A 9,562-nucleotide genomic window follows, 5' to 3' on the forward strand; every position below is an offset into this window, starting at 1 on the left:
GAGGAATTGACTTTGAGGGCTTGTACGTGTATAGCATAGGAGAAAAATCAAAGACCACTTTTTCCCACTCTTTTCCACTTTTGGCATTTATACTTTTCACCCCATATAAACTTATATTTCATTTCACCCCATATAAACTTATATTTCAAGAAAGGCCCAATGACAATATAACTTTGCATATATATATATATATATATATATATATATATATATATCTATATCCTTATCTTTATAAAATTTCTTTTCTACAACATTAAAAGAGCATATGTCTTCTATAATATCACAATAGCAAAGTTTTAATGCACTTAAAATAATTAAGGTAATAACAAACATATAAACTCATGAATTTAATTATGCAATTAGGTTGGGGTGTTACACTTTCGTCTTGAGGAAAGTCCTGTGTAGGTGCTTTCCCCTTGTTCCTCTTCTCTGCCGAAGAAGTCATAATATTCCACTTAGTAGTGGTAGTATTAAATCTTACTTTCTCCTACGAAGTAAGGGAGAAGATGTTAAACCAGTTGGCCATAGTCAATAGTTCAACGATAGAATATTTTTTGGGAAAATGAGAGTAAATATTATCAGTAAAATCCTTTTGAAAAATATGTTTCAAAAGCCAGAGTATAGTAGTAATATATCTTAATTGTGTAGGACAATAAGCTTTAGGATGACAATGATCATTTTTGGAAATATTGGGGTAGGAAGAAGACTTGTTCCAGACATAATTGATCCATTCTAAGGACTTGGTCAAAAGCCTAGTGCAAAGGATCATTTTTTAAATTGTAGTATACGTAGGACATTCTTTAGTGAAAATATGCTTTTCACTAAAGTTTTTGTCATTATGCAAGTCAACAAGAAAGACATCAATATTGTCGGAGTAAGTATCATTCATCAAGACTCTGTGACAATTAGCAATTATTGTTGGCAACAAATTATTAGGGAGTTGACCACCAGTTTTCTTAGAGCTATCTTTTTATTTAATGAAGTTAAGATGTTTATTAACAAGATTAAAAGCATTATCAATATGAGTCACACTTTGAGCAAAAATCAAAATTTATTTTTTGTCCAAAAGGATCAGTAGTAATTCCATCATCTTCAGTAAGAAAAGGGTATAAAGAGTTAATAAAAGGCAAACCAAGAATTACTTTGTCAGTCATATTTTCAACAAGTGCAGAGGGGATCTTAAAGCAGACATTATCATAGCAAACATGAGCATTGTTCAATTCATACTTGATTTTCATTTTAGTTTCATTGGCAGAAACCAATTTCTCAGTAGATTTTTCAAAATATTTAGAAGGAATTAGTCCTTCTTGAATACAATTAACATCAGCACCAGAATCAATCATAGCAACAACATCAAAAGCATAATCATGAGTAGCAATAATTTTGACCTTAGTGTACCATTTGGGCAGCATATGTTTAACAAGAGACAATTGATTATCAATCAAATTAATCAAGACACGATCAGAAACCTTACCAGAAGGAAAAGCTTGTTGATCGAATTCATCTCCGTCTTTTTGCTCATCATCATCAGATTGGTGTCTATCCATATTTTTATCAATCTTTAGAATTAACAATTCTTGTTTAAGATGATCATTATCATGTTTAATGGTTTTAACATCATTTTTTAACTGAATTATTTCTTGTTGAACATTTTTTATTTCATATTGCAGATCATTAACAGTTATCTCTTTTGATTTATTTTTATTAAATCTTTTTAAAGTTTCTTCAAAACTTATCTTAGATTTAGGTTTTTTAACCTTTTCATCTTTTGTTAAGTTTTTCATAAACTTGTCAAGATATTCTTTCTGTAAATTAGGGTCTTCAACTTTGCTTATTAATGTTAATAGTATATCATCACTTTCTTTACTTTTGGTTAACATTTTAACAGATTTAATCACGTTACAACAAGAATCTCTATAGCCAAGTTTAATATTAAGAGATTTAGAAACATCACTACAAGAGTGATAATCATAATCAGATGAGGAGGAGAAATCCTCTTCAAAGGAATCAGTTGAAGCAGCAAATTCAAGAATCTGAAATAGTTCATTTTGATCATCATTATTAATGTTTAACGTGTTCAACTTATTTTTCAATTTACCAGGCTTTTGGTTACAGTTTTTACTGAAATGACCAAATTTGCCACAGTTAAAGCATTTAGCTTTACCTGATCTTTGTTTATCATGTATTCGAAAAGCAGATTTGTTTTTAGCATAAAAATTATTGGGTTTAACAAAGTGGGTTCTGTATCTTTTAAGCTTTTTATGGGAATAACTTTTGTAAACCTTATCATGTTTACTTTTTCCTTTTTGCCTAGAAGGGGCAATAGGAGGTAAACCATATTGTTCACAGAAATTACCCATTTCATATTTAGCTTTCTTTTTATCTTTTAACTGTTGTTTTAACCATTTTTCATCATTGCACATATTAATTCCAAGTTTTTTAATAGTGCTGAAAGTATCACCATAAGTTAAATTATCAAAATCAATAGAATCATTTTTACCAATTAATTCATTTTTTACCTTATGAGCAAAGATAAGAGGTAGACCGTCAATAAACCTCTCTTTCCAATAAGGCTTCGTAGAGTCTTTTCTGAGCATGACTCTGGAAGTAAACACATCTTGATACCATCTGTAATAAGACATAGTAGGACATCTCAAATTATTCAAATAATCAGAAATACGAAACGAAATATTAGATTGAGTACCAACAAAATGTTTAAGAATGGTGTAAACCAAAGTATTGACACCATCAGGAACACCACGATTAATATTTTCATAAAAAATGGGCATACCATCAGTATCTCTTTTAACAGCATGTTTAATAGATTCTCTGGATTCTTCTGTGAGATGTGAATCCCACCAACCTCGAAGAGAACCAGTAAAGCCAGATGCAAGCAAATCAACAATATCAGGGTGATCAAGATTGTCATGGTTATTCATGTATGCAATACCAACCATAGACATGTGAGCCATTTTGTTAATAATTTCTTTTTCAGACAAACCATCAATATTCCATTCATAAAGTTTATCAGCAGAAACAGAAAATTGAGTTTGAGAAGATCTTTCTTCAAACTGCAAATCAGGAGGAGTAGGTTTGGAATACCAATTTTTTGTAAAAGACGTAGGATTGGGTTTTCCAACAAATCTTTTAATTTCAGGTAAACTTAAACCATCATCAAAAGCATTTTTTAAAGAATCAGAAGATAATGAGTCAGAATTTGTGTCGTCATCAGAAACAATTTCTTTCTCATTTCTTGAAATAGCACAAGCAGCGCTTCTAGAAGTAGAAGTTTGCTCAGTTTTAACTTTTAAATCAGCAAGCATTTTTTCAATCTTTTCAACAGTTGATTCTTGGGAGTTAACTAAATCAAAAGTCTTACTCTGAGAAGTTTTAAAATCAATAGTTTTGCTTTGACTGGGTAAATCAATGAAAGGTTTCTCAGGTTTTGAAACAACAGTTTTTTCAACAATTTTTTCTTCAATACAGTCAAGTTGTTGACCAATAATATGCAAAAATTCATTAGCAAAATTGTTTTGTTCAATAATGGCAAAAACATGAGTTTTATCATCAGCAATTTTGAAAGGGGAGGCTTTCACCTCAATGCTTTCTTTATCATTTTTGCAAGTAATCAAAACAGTTTCAAGGGGTGAATGACTGGATTTAACAATGGTTTTATCAGGTTTAACAAAAGCAGATTTTCTTATTACGTTTAAGTAATTGGTATGAACCTCATTTCTTGAAACATAATAATTCTCAAGATAATCAAAAAAACAAAATATGTTGTTTTAACAAATTCATTTTTTTCTCTCCATTTCCTTTTGATTCTGTCTTTTTTAGACTGAGCAAAAGTACTTTGGTAATACTTCCTTTGATCACGGTTTGCTTTAGAAAAGAATTCATTGCTTCAAGCAACCATATCAATTTGAAAAGCAAGGATTTCAAAATCCATATCCATTAGATTAATCACACATTATTGATTTCAAAATCAAGGTTTTCAATAGGTGGAAAATCAGATCTAGAAGGAGCATCAGATTTAGCATCTTCTTCTTCTTTAGGTTTTGTTGAATAATAAGTATTGCTAACTTGGGAATTGTTGCTAGCAACTCCTTTTAGCTTCAAATCACGTGGTTCAAAATTCTTTTTTAAAAATTCTTTTTAAGAGTAAAGGGTCTACTACCATCATCCATATCATAACCAGAAGTCAATATATTCAAAGTCAAAACTTTAATAATATTAGGATCATCTAAAGTAAGAGCAAGATCAGGATAACAATCAAAGTAAATAGGACCATCATACAAAAAAGCAGTAATCATGCCAATAATGATATCATTAAATTTCTTAAATCTAGCATCACGTAAACACATAAGTACAGAAGCATCAATTCCTTTTCTGGTTAAAGGTTTAACAGTAACTTGAACCAAACCAATGTGTAAATATTTAAGATTTTTCTTGGACAAAAATTCATTAATATTTTTCTTGGAAAATAAACAACATTTTTCATGAGTTTTAGAGATAGAAAAGGTTTGTTCAACAATTCTAGCTCTATATTCAGAGAAAATACTTTTTTCAGTCCAATTAAGATCATAAACAGTTTTAGTAGAAATCTTAGGGATATTCTATTTTCTAAAATCTAGGTACTTACTTTCTCCAACAGTGAGGTCTTCTTGATTCACAATATCAGGAGGACAACCAGTCCTAGAGCTAACAGAGGAGTCGGATCTTCACATTCTATCAATATCTATCTTAGTTATAACATTCAATTATCATTTTTTCTCACAACCGTTGCATTTCGTAACACATACCGTTCATCAACCCTCTTCCTCTCGCGCCCTCACGCTCTCCTGGCTTCACAGGCCTTACTGTTCGGATCTGGGACTTTTTACGACGGCGGTGGTGCCAACGTTGGTAAGATCGACACAACAACAAAGTATCACAAGTTCAGGCAGACACGGAAAAAATATGAAAGACACAACAACACTATCGGCCAAGGAAAGAATGGCTTTGATACCATAAAGAGGGAATGACGACAGCGCAGAAGGCGGAAGCACAACAGATAACAGATATATAGAATAATTTAAAGTAAATGATAATTGAAAGTAAGACGGTAGAACCAACCAAACAGTTGTATATCAAAATAATTCAAAGTATTGAAAACAGAAGTGTTTATTGAATGTACATCAAAACACTTACAGTGTACATCAAAACACTTACAGTAGTAGTAGTAGTAATGATTCTATTAATTTTGATAATTTAACTTATGGTGATATTTTCAGCACTATTAAAAAACTTGGAATTAATATGTGCAATGATGAAAAATGGTTAAAACAACAGTTAAAAGATAAAAAGAAAGCTAAATATGAAATGGGTAATTTCTGTGAACAATATGGTTTACCTCCTATTGCCCCTTCTAGGCAAAAAGGAAAAAGTAAACATGATAAGGTTTACAAAAGTTATTCCCATAAAAAACATAAAAGATACAGAACTCACTTTGTTAAACCCAATGATTTTTATGCTAAAAACAAATCTGCTTTTCGAAAACATGATATATATATATAACAATTTTTTCGGCCCATATCAGACAGATTTAGGGCTTGTTTTGGACTAAATCGGACCGTATCGGCCCGAATCGAAAACCAAAGAAAAAAATATTTTGGCCACAAATGTGCGTGTAGCCGCATCCACAGCCGCGTGGCACGTCTGTGAATATTGAACTCGGGTGCACCGGCCCAATTGGCACACCCGTGCTTCCTAGGAATTAGAAGAAACCATCAACAACTCCCTCGTTGGCGCCTTTATTGTCCCAACTATGCCCGAAGCAGGACTCTTTAATGACCCCAACATCTTAGCATAAATCTCAACTCTTGTAGGCATATTCTCGAGCGCCTTAAAGTCACCAAGCGCATAAAACTTTCCCTCAAAAACTGCACCACTAAAGTCATTCTCTTTAAGCTTCTTCTCCTTCTGAAACTCCCTACAAGGCTTAAGTGCAGCTGGGATTTCCTCACTGTGAACAAAGAGCCAAGCATTCACGCCCTTCATACAAGGCCTGACAGTCATCGAGCTGGGTTTTCACAGTCTCGACTGTTTCTTCTTTCTTGTTGCAGGAAATGGCAGAGCGGATAGAGAGCTTGTTGGGTCTTTTGGGTTTGGAGGAGAGGAATGGAGGTGGGTTTGAAAGGAAATGGGTTTGGGTTTTGGTTTTGGTTTGGGTGAGAGAATATGAGAGGGAAAGTTGAGCAGAGTGGCTTCCATTGGTGGATGATGGTGGTGAAGGAAAAGAGAGGATGTGACTGTGTGTGTTTTGTTGGGCTTATCTTTTACTTTTGAGGATATGGGGTTTGACTTTTGCCACTCCCTTAGTGACGTTGCATTCTCGTCATTTTTTGTTCTATTAGTAATCCACATGTCATTTTCTCTTTTAGGTTTTAGATATTGCTCAATTCCATGTCACAAACATGGAGTCAAAAAAGGTTTGAAAATTGATGCATTTGAGATTAGTTAAAAATTTGTTAAGCTATTGATTGAAGATTTCAAGTTAAGAGAATTTCACTCAAGTGAAACTCAAATGACAAAAAATTCACAAAACACTAGCTCAAATGACAGTATGAAATTTGATAATAATTTGTTATCTAAGTAATAAGAATTGTATTAATCATCAAGAAAAAATGAAAACAACAAATACAAGGTGTTCATGATGGTGAACACAAGAAACAACAACAAAAACAACAAAGATATAAAAAAACAACTTAAGGGGGCAATTCTAAGGGAAGTAAGAAACTCCAAAATAGAAGAGCAATTTGAAGAACCCAGCACCTAGCCCAATCAAAAAGAGTACTCTGGCATAAAGCTTGTAACTGAACAAGCGATTTCTCTTTAGCCTCAAAAGAGCACCGATTTCTTTCTATCCAAACAACCCACATCAAACAGCCAGAAACCATATTCCATATGTCCGAAGAAAATTTCCCCAGCCAATTACTCCAACAAAACACCAAACTCTCCACTGAACCTGGCATGACCCATTGGATCCCAAAAACTTGTAACATTTGCACCCACAAAGAGTGAGCTACTGGACAATGTAGGAGAAGATGATCCACAAAATTCCTCATTACAACAGCACATACAGCACTGATTCACCAAAGGGAGACCCCGGAGCGTCAAATTATCCAAGGTAAGTATCCGACCATGAGCTACAATCCACATGAAGAAAGCCACCCTTTTAGGAATCTTGACTTTCCAAATACCCTTCCAAAGGAAGCTAGGGATAGAAGTACCCTTGATCTTATTGTAAAAGAACCGAATATCGAACTTACCATTCCCATTAAGACAACAATGGGGACTATCACACCCAATGCCCCTCGAAATCCGAGATTGAATGAAACCAAGGAAAGAGAAGGCAACTTCTAATTCCCTCTCATGAAAATCCCTATAGAATCTCAAGTTCCAAAATCTATCATTTCCACCCTCCTAATGACACAATACATCAGAAATGCAAGCTTCCTTGTCATTTGATAAGCCTTAACGTACTTATATTAAACATCTCAAGCACAAGAGTATTTAGACAAAGTGTATCTAATATCTTTCTCCTTGAACCTTAAAATTTTTACCACTGACATGCATCTTAAAATTTCACCATTGAACTTACCAAATTGGCTGGAAATTCTGCATATTTATCTTTTCCCCTGAAAACGCCAGTCCTAGTCAAAATAGAAAACCAAGGGTGTCCTGCCTGAGAATCAAAAGGTGTCCCAATAAGTAAAATAACAATTGATTCATTTAATGATAATAATAATCTAGCATTCTTATGCAAAAAAACTGGATTTCAAAACAAGTAGTAAGACAAACTTGTTGTGCACCCTTGATATCAACTAAAGGGTTATCACCAATCATATAAATAGTTTTGAAAGGATTTGATCCAGCGTCTCCATTATCTATGGAATTATCATTACATGATGACTGAAGTTGTACCTATCAAAAAAAACATGATGACTGAAGTTGTCTCAATATGGCTTCAGCATTCTTGAATACAAATGGATTTGGTTTCCCAAAAGAAACATATTCCAGAGCATTACAGTGAATTCTGCAAACCAAAGTTAATCATAAGAATTCATATACTATTGGGAGCTGATGACGAGTACAATTTATGTTTTTCCATATGATGCTCTTGTAATGTGTTTGGTCACAACTCACAGGAAGACATTACCACCAAGTCTACAAGGATGGCTAAATTTGAGGGGCGATTGATAACCCATAGATTTTTCGTATATAGTTGATGCTCAAGGCATATAATAATTTCACTGCACCATCAAGGAGTTGTTTCCTCCAAATGGGTTCTAAAAGCAACTAAGAAAAAGGAAATTGTGTCTTGGGTTTTAAAAATCTAGAGACTTTGATTTCTCTGGTTATGACTTATGAGGTGTTATAGACATGTAAACCATGAGGCGTGTCAATGAGTAAACATTCAATCTGATGTACACCTATTTGATGGAAACTGAGGACCTAATCATTTTAAACCTGAGACACTAACGTTACCCATTGAAGACACTTTCTAGAGCAATTCTGAAAACACCCATTCCGAGACGTGCAAAAGAAAAGCAGCCAGTAGTGAGTTTAGGCAAACCAATCAATAACATTCTTGATTTTTCTTCAAATATTGCGGAATAATATACAAGTAAATAAATAAGCAATATAATCAAGCTCTGCCTTCAATATATAGGCAAAAACAGCTGGAGCAAAATTGCATCTAGAATCCAGGCCAATGAATTGGGCACATTGATGGGTTACAACAAATGAAGCCCATATTGAGTGCTGACTACTATGTATGGCATGGACTCGACTCAGCAAGGCTATACTTGATGAGTTTTAGCTCTTATACTCCCTTTCAACCATTTGAGATGACCAGTATCTATGTTTCTTGCTTTACTTGACACTGATGAAAAAATTCCTCTTTCCAAAGCCATCAAATTGAAGACTGATCAAACATTTACAAGTTTTATGTAGAAATTTTACATAATTAGTGAATTTCTCTTGGTTAATTCATGAAATTGGATTCTATTGCAATTCTGGAGATCCTATTTCAAGTCTAAATGAAAATAATATGAATTACACCCAAATTAACATTTTCTGAATAAGCTTAATAACCAACTTGATATTCAAGATCATCTGCAGCAATATACAAAGGTGGTTGCTGTGCATTCTTGCGTCCAGGAAGGGCTCCCTATCTTAAAATGTCACAGAGAACCTAACGCAAAATCAGTAAGTTCAGTGATTCTTCAGGGGTACAGATATTCAAAAGTATCTGGAATAAGATGATGACAAATACTGTGAAAACTTATGTGCATTTTAATTAAAAGATTCACCAGATAGAACTTCAATGGTATATTTTTGTTCTTGGGAATGCATGTAAAAACCGAGGCTGCTACTACTAACCAAAAGCAAAATATATCCAAAATTTGATTGCATTCAAATTCGCCACCCTCCATTGCACCAGTATTCTAAACCTTTCTCCCTATTTACTACATATATTTACATAGAATAGAATTTATACACCATTTGCACGGTTAAA

At 33.5% G+C, this 9,562-nt stretch overlaps 1 pseudogene; it reads right to left on the bottom strand.

Annotated features, from left to right (window-relative positions):
• Positions 1-5,380: 5,380 nt before the first annotated feature.
• LOC142641736 (large ribosomal subunit protein uL10c-like) lies at positions 5,381-6,280 on the bottom strand (annotated as a pseudogene).
• Positions 6,281-9,562: the final 3,282 nt, after the last annotated feature.

Source organism: Castanea sativa, chromosome 6 (genome assembly GCF_040712315.1).
Source record: "Castanea sativa cultivar Marrone di Chiusa Pesio chromosome 6, ASM4071231v1".
Taxonomy (NCBI): domain Eukaryota; kingdom Viridiplantae; phylum Streptophyta; class Magnoliopsida; order Fagales; family Fagaceae; genus Castanea; species Castanea sativa.